Genomic DNA, 8,100 nt, shown 5'->3' with positions numbered 1-8,100 from the left:
CGAAAGCGAGACCCGCTAGCCCGGAGAGGGGGCGGCTCGGGAGCCCCACACCTCGTCGGCTCTCCCCGACGTGACCGCGGGCATCCTCCCGGGCTCCGGCCGGTCCCTCGTCAGGAAAAACGGGACCATTTCGGGGCCGCCGCCCAGCGGCGGTAGGGAGGAACAGGCGGGGCCGGGCGCAGAGTAGGTTCGCCCGCTAGAAGGTGGGCGCGGCGCGCGGGGGGCCCTACTGTGCGCCGGGCGGCGGCGCCGCGGCCGCGCCCCTCCCCTCGCCCCGCGCCCCCGCCCCCGACCCGGCCGCTGCGGGCGGGGCCGACCGCACTCGGGAGCCCGCGCCCGAGCCGCCGCCGCCTGGGGCGCTCGGGTCGGCCGCCTGGACACCGGAGCCGGCCGCCAGGCCACCGGCGCAGGTCAGAGCCGGGCTGCCCCGCTGCGCTCGGGGGTGGGCGCGGGGCCCCGGGCTGAGGAGGGCTCGGGGTGGGGCCGACGGGGTCTCGGGCTTATGGTTCCCGGGGGCGACAGGGGTCGTGGACCGGCGGCGCCCGGGCTGACAGGTCCCGTCCCGGCCGAGGGTCGCGCCCTGAGGAGACGTCCGGGCGGCAGAGGGCACGGGCCGCGGACGAGGCGCGCGGGGGAGAGCTGCGGTCCGACGGGAGGCGCGAGGCCGTGCGCCCCGCGCGCCTGTTCAGGGTTCGAGAGCGCGCGGGTCTGCGAGCCCCCGGCGGCGCGGCGCGGGGCGCGGGGCGCCAGAGGGGGAGTGGTCTGGGAGCCGCTGCCCGGGGTACCCCAGAGCCCCGGCGCGGGATCCCGTGCGGGCGCGTCCCGCGGCCGCGGGGGTCCGGCTCAGTCTCCGGCGCCCAGATTGACCGCCGTGGGGTCGCGGTGACAGTTAAGCCTGGGGCGCCCTTTGGGGGGCGGGCGGAGCGGGGGGCGCGCCCCCTCAGCCTAGGTGCCCTCACGCACCGGGCTGGCTATGAACCGGGCGGAGTGGTCCGGGACGCGGGGCTCGCTGGCCCCCGGGGGACGCAGCGGATGGAGAGCGCGGGCCCTTCCCACCCGCTCTGCGGTCAGGAAGGAGGCCGGACGGTGCGGTGGCTCCTCCACGTGCCGGGCTCGACTCCCGCTCTGCCGAGCCCTGAGCGGGGAGGGTGGACACGGGGCTGGCTTCACCGAAATCTCTAGTCCCTGCGTGCAGGGGGCGGAAAGTGGGTGTGTATCTGTGGTACTTTCTGCCTCGGTGTTAGGGGAGGAGCCTAAGGTAAGGAGGCTGAAACTGGGAGTAACCTATCTGCGGCTTTTATATAAGGTCAGTGGTTAGGTAAAGAAGGGGCCTTTACCTCCGCCGGTGATCAGAAGCCCGCGTCTCTAAATTCTCCTTAAGTCCCCTTGCTTAGGTGAGTCGGCTTACTCTGCAATTACACTCTGCTGAAATCACTCTGTTGGTGATGCGTGTCCAAAGTTTGCAGGACGCTGCTCGTGAGGCTCGTGGTGATGATTATTCTGTTGTTATTATTTGGTCGTGCTCTTGTCTTACCGCGAGAATTTCATTCACTTGGGTCTGAGAGTAATGGTTGGGGAGCTAGTGTCAATTATTTGAGTAGAGAAAGCTTAAAAGAACTTAGCACTCTGTCATGAAGAAACTAGTTTTGAGGTTAACATGTAAAATTGATTTGTATAGATCATTGTCTGAAAACAAAACCAGACACGATGATTAACTGAGTTGTCTGAAACCTGTTGCTGAAGAAACTTGGTTTTGAAGTACACTATTTTCATGTCAACTGTTTTTATCATTCATGAAGCAAATTGTAGTTGGAGATATTGAGAGAGGAATGACTAACACTCTTTAGAAGGCTCTGGGCAAACCTTGGACATACCCCAGGTGTTTGGTGGCAGTCTTCCTGTTCATAGTTAAGTGATCAATCGCTGACTGAAAACAGGACCTCATGATCGTCTAGATGATTTTTACAAAACCCTCCTGGAATAGAGACCAATGTAGATGTTCACTGTAGCTTCTCTCTTAAAGAAATTCCTTCCACTCTTATGAAAGGTCTGTAGAAAACAGAGATGCTACCAGTCATCTTTCCGGGTAATACTTCAAAAGATCTTTTTCAAATTTGAAAACAGATTTATGTTGCCTATTTTCAATCGGTTTCAGTCTGTGAAGTTAATAGGCACCATAGTATTCTCTGATATACAAAACGCTTAAATGAATGCCCTTAGCCAAAAAGTGAGGATTGTTACAAAATCATCCATTTTAGTCTTACTGTGTACTTCTTGTCATTATCCTTTATTTAAATTGTAATGATATGTGATACTTCACTTGCTGATAATTAGATCTTAAATTTAAAGATCTTAGGATCAGTTAGTGACCCACCGCTCAATCTCTTGCAAATCACTGGAAAGGGGGTAGAAACTGGTGATTTAATTTTTAAATCAAAATTCTTTTTCATGTTTAAAAGTTTGTTTCTTGCTTTTATGATAACTACTATAAAAACGTGGCATCAGTGAAATATAAAGGTTTGGAGATTTCCAGGCTAAGCTTTTTAGGCACTGTTTTTTTCATGCTTTTAAATTTAAAAGAATATAATTTATTTTTAAATTAAAACTAAAATATCCACCTGCATCATATTCTTTATTAAACTTAGAATACCTTGAACATATTTTTGCAGTTGGCATTTTAAATAAATACGTTATTTTCTTTGAGGGGACTGTTTCCTCACTCTTCATTTCTTTGTATATTTTTCAGAACGACATTTTAAAGACGTAACATAGAATTTTAAAAAAATCCCAATATTAGTTATAACATCTCTATGACATTAAAACTGTATTATCCCTGTGTAAGAAAATTTATACAGGAAAGAAGCTTGACTTTAGAAAAATGCATTATATTATTGATCATTGCTAATTGCTTTTAGTCAGTTAAAAAAAATAAGTATTTGTTTAAATAAGGCTGTCTGCTACTAGCCCTAATTATCAAGATAATTATGTATTCGACAGTTGTATGAATGGCACAGCCATGGAAACACACACAAGAATTAATAATATATTTCATTTAGTTTTCAAACTGTGAAATGGTGTTTTACTGTCGGGAGAGTTTCATGAAAACAGTATTAAAATAATACTTTACAAATGTTTTATATATCCTGGTCTGTTACTTTTGCTTCTTCTTTTTTTTTTTTTTATTTTTGCTTCTTTCATAGGATTTATACATGCCCAATGAGCAGGACAGAAAATGTTGGTCATTCTAATTTGTGGATGTTCTGCTGAATTCACTATCACTTGAACTTGGAAATATAATAATGTCATAAAATGTGTCAAGTATACTGAAAGAAGTTTTGGGTTCCACTAAAAATAAGTATCAGCTGTAGAGAATTTTTTCTTTAAATCACTAATCAAGAAAATGATAAAAGTCACCGGCCTATGGATATAAACATGTGTCCCCCACCACCTTCAAAATTATTAAACTGAATTTCTAACTTGCTTTTATTTTTCCTAGCAGATCTCTGTACTGCTTTTGACCTCTTGAGCTGTTGCTTTCTCTCTTAAGGCCTAAAAGCAACAAAAAGGGCGGCAATTTAAAAAGCTTAATCCTTTGAAACTGATCTAATTTGACTCCACAAAAATACAGTAAGATCTGTAAATAACCACCTTGCAAGCATAGATAGCCCCAGTGTATCAAACTTCAGTTAGTGTCATAGCTTTCTAGATGAAAATTTTAAATTGAAGGCTATTTTTAATCCTCCTCGGCTTTGTCATTTACTATTTGTATTTTATCACAACACAGAGGTAGATTTGCAGGAGTTATATGGCGTATCTTTTGAACTCATTCTAATTTTTATTTACCTAAAATACTGTAGGTTCTTGAAAGGAAATCAGCTCAAATAAAGTAGACTGTATTTGAGGGGAAACTTTTGGAGATGTGAAGACAACTATCACCGATAATAGTGTATACTTAAATTATTTTTTATTTAAAAAAACAGGTCTATATATTATTTTTTTTCTTCAACAGTCAATGCACACCTATGTTTTAATAACAGATGTTTAACTCAGACTATGAATGTTTACATTTTTAACCATTTTAATTATTATAGTGAGGCAAGTCATTTATCCTTTCTAACTCTCTGTTTCCTTATCAGTGTAAATTTGAAAAATATTGCAATTATTGTTCCGTGCTTTTTTTGTATGATTTTAAGACTTTATCAGCAAATCTGTGTATCTTAAATGATAGGACCTTGTCCCTGAATTTAATTGAGCTAATTCTTTTACAAATATTAATAGTTCACCCTAGTACTAATTTTGAGATTCTTGTTAACAATGAACAGAAGATAATGCTTGCCATGTGGTGATCAATTTATCAGATGTTTCTGAAATGAGATATTTCATCATTATTCAGTTTAAAACTGTATTTCCTATTCTCTGGTGACTTCGGACAAAAATCAGCCTAAGAATTATTTTTGTCCTGTTGATAATATCTCTGTGAGTCCTGTGTAGACAGTGTGTAGCCTTTCGTGTCCATTTTTGCGTCTTCACGCATTTAGAAGGCGCAAGCTGTGCTTTTATTTGATGAAATTCTAGTCTTTACATATTTTTATGGCGTACGCTGTGAATGCTTAATGTGTGTTTGTTTTATACTGAGGCCTATGATCCTTCAGATCAAAAGACATTTTAGTGTCACGGCTTAAAGAATAAATAGGGACCGTGCTTGTCATAAAACATGGGGCTCCTTCTAAGAAGCCGTATCCAAAAACATAGGCTTTTAGTGGCTTGAAAAGTGAACATGCCTCCTAGCAACCCACCAGTTTACTAGTAGGGACTCATTGGAAAAGCATGTAATTAAGGGTGCATCGTCCAGATAATAAATTTTAAATTCTTCTTATGGATTGTTAAAAAATCCATTCTGTTGTGAACTGTCTCCTATGCAAGAAAGCAAGGGCCTTGACTCCCAGCTTGAACCCCACTCTGTTCCCAGTTCCCCTACAGAGGCCAAGTGGGGACCTCACTGAAAGTATGAGGAGGCAGAGGACAAAGAAGGGTTAGGCCGTGCCTGGAGATGGGTGTTCCATTTCCCTGTGTCTCCCCCTTTGCAGCTGGGGAGTGGGGAGCAGCCCTCATTTTCATTCTCTTCCTGGGTCTTCTCTGGCTTTCTCAGAGCCATAGCTATACCTTCAGCTATTCCAGTGACCAGACCACTCTCAACTTGAAAATCTTTTTTGGGATGGGTTTCCTTTCTGTACTGCGATTTCTCAGACATAAAGGAAAGAAATGAAGTCATCAGTTCATGCACCATGAATCATTTACAATGGAGATTTAAAACCGTAAGGGAGGATTTACACTCAATCCTATAATAGTTTAGTTCAATTTGATTCAGTGTCTTAAGAAACAGTTTTTATTTCACTTCAGTGGTTTATTTTTAGAAAATAAATTCATTGCTAGTTTTAACTGATTTTTTTTCTTTAAAGAAACACTTCAATTCGTGGATTCATCTAGAATTGTAATATGTGGATAAGACTCTTTGAGACACCTTTCCTGACCTTCTGGGAAGAGTTCAGATTAGCATAGACCCGGGGTGTGAAGTCTGCACAGATTACCGTAGATAAGGAGAAGGTAGCTAGGAGGGAGAGAGAAAACTAGGGAAATACCCTGAGTGGGAGTGTAAGAGGTCTGCGTGCGCTCACTTCCCACACTCAGCGGGTTGCACAGTAATCGTACAGAGACCTGAATGGAAGGGGCTGGTTTCTAAGAATTTACCCTGTGCCTTGGTGACGTCAGAAACTTTTAGGACAGCTTTGAATTCTAAAGTTGCTGCTTGGCACTGTCACTGTCTCGGGTGCTCTAGGTGGCTTCAGGAGAGAGCCCCAGCAAGTGAATGGAAAGAGGGTATTATTATCCTGTGTGTTTAAGGAATAACTGCTCCTGTATGGTGGAGACTGCCACGTGCAGTGGCGAGATGCTGGAAAGAACTCCTTCACCTTGACCCCACCCCACTGACCATTATTTCGCCTCCGCCATCTGTGTCCTTTCAAAGTTTGGAGTCTGCCTTCAAAATGCCTCTATTCCTAGCAGGGTTAATTCTTTAAGACATTATCAGCAAAAATTTGAGAGGTTAGTTTCCTGGTTTGCTTGCTACCTGCAGGCAAAGCTTTTAAGGAATAATAAACACACTTGAAATGTAAAGAGGGGATCAGGAGAAGGCAGAATAAAACTAAAGCAGTCCTGTCCCCAATTCTCCATAAACCAGCCTTTATGAAACCAAATTTGCAAATAGTCACTTGAGATAGTAGTGACACAAAAGGCTATATTCTCCCACACAGGCATATTTTTTTCTCTTAAAAATCAACACAGGGGACTTCCCTGGTGGTTCAGTGGTTAGGACTCTGCGTTCTCATTGCCAGAGGCTGGGTTCAATCCCTGGATGGGGAACTAAAATCCCACAAGCTGCACGGCCTGGCCTAAAAACCAAAATCAACATGTGTTGTAATTCTTCCTTGAACCATTTTTTCCTTCAGAAAAAACAAATCGTCATTCCTAAATGTCAGTTCAAGAAATTTATCAAATTTAAGGCTCTAGGAGTTGGTAGTTGGCTAGTATAATTAGATACATGAATATTACTTCTCACTATGTCTTCCTCTCTCTGTAACGTTAGACAAATTATCTAGTCCCTTCTTGAGTGAGTTCTTCCAGACTTACAAAGTAGCTTTCTAACAGAATGAAATGAGAGGAATCTCTCAATCACGTCATAAAAAAATATGCCAAAGATGTGTAAATAATGCTTAAGACTTTGGCAGATCCTCAGATCATAAAATTTTATACATACTTTATTTTTCCCTTTATGTTTTTTTGCCAAAAATACTTACAGGAAATCAATGTGTATCTGATGGAAATAGAAGCTTAGTAGCCACCTCAAAAGCGAGTTCATTAATTCTGTGAGTCAGCTGATAGGCAGTGTTTAACAGTTAATTGCAGGCCATCGTCATGGGTAAAAGTAAGCATATTGCACACTTGTGTCATTCACTTTTCCACAGTGTTGCTGAAGTCTAAATCGAAATCAGAGAATCCCTAAGTCCTACCGTACTTACTGTTGTTTTTTTCTGTCACTTGATAATTACCTGGGTTTTGTAAACAAGGTTTTGATTGGGTATGGACAAGTACTTACATAAAACCTTTCTCTTTTTAATGTGGTGGATGAAGTTATGAAAGAGAACAAACATATGAATGGTGTGTATATATATATAAATGAAGAAGATACTGTAGCAAATTATTTGCATATGTTCAGAAAATTCAGAAGAGTGAAGAAAACACCCAGGCCTTTGCCAGTGTAGGATTACTACATGTTTTCCTAAAGCATTTGGAAGTAATTAGAAATACCCTAGTTTTATTTAAAAGCAATATACTTTTAAACTTTGTTTTCAACAAGGTCCCAGTTTGTTGACTTTCGGGATGAGAGCAGTACAATGTCTACAAAAACATAGATTATTAATTTCTTCAACAGGACTGACTGGTTTTACTCATCTTTATGTCTCCAGCACATAGCACAGTACTCACTAGGTACTTAATACATGTTTTTAAAATAATCAAGAAATAGTCTAAAATAAAGAGTGGTCCTTGGAGCAGCAGCAGTGTCTGGGAGCTTGGTGGAAATGTAAATTCTCAGGCCCCACCCCAGACCTACTGAATCAGAAACTCTAGGGAGAAGGCCTGATAATCTGTCTTCCAACAAGCCCTGCAGGGGATTCTCGGGTCGTGTGTGAGAACCTCTCACTGCTGCTGAGCCCCGCGTCCCGTCTGAGAGCCTGGAGCGCAGTGCGCAGCGCGGTTAGTCCGGATCGTTCTCCCTCTTGCCTGTAGTTAAGTCTCCTGATGTATGATCCTATTGGTAGTGATAGAAGCTCTTGAGATCGTCCTGTAAGTTGCCTCTGTTGGTTTGACATTTTATTAGTTAGAGAGACTCAGTCTTGTTTTCGATAAGCTCGTGTCCGTAGAGGCTAGCCGGGTCACTTCTGAGTCGGAGAATCACTGATTCCCCTTACCTTAGCATGGTTGCCAAGAATCCCCAGTCTGTAAGTTCAGAGACTGGATTTTATACAGTATCTGACAATGGTC

General features: G+C 43.5%; 1 protein-coding gene across 4 annotated transcripts in view; it reads left to right on the top strand.

Moving 5' to 3' along the window:
• Nucleotides 1-337: 337 nt before the first annotated feature.
• The window catches only part of PPARG (peroxisome proliferator activated receptor gamma), a 124,227-nt gene continuing 116,464 nt past the window's right edge, over nucleotides 338-8,100 (top strand). For 2 of the 4 annotated variants that reach the window (XM_061128911.1, XM_061128909.1), the window contains exon 1: nucleotides 338-410. The gene's annotated coding sequence lies outside the window, so the exon portion shown is untranslated. Of the gene's footprint in view, nucleotides 411-1,319; nucleotides 1,395-8,100 lie in introns of those variants that run through there. The other 2 variants (XM_061128910.1, XM_061128908.1) reach the window with 1 other exon arrangement.

Source organism: Dama dama, chromosome 24 (genome assembly GCF_033118175.1).
Source record: "Dama dama isolate Ldn47 chromosome 24, ASM3311817v1, whole genome shotgun sequence".
NCBI classification, from domain to species: Eukaryota; Metazoa; Chordata; class Mammalia; order Artiodactyla; family Cervidae; genus Dama; species Dama dama.
The sequence above is the reverse complement of the archived record's forward strand: the minus strand, read 5'-3'. Positions and strand labels throughout refer to the sequence as shown.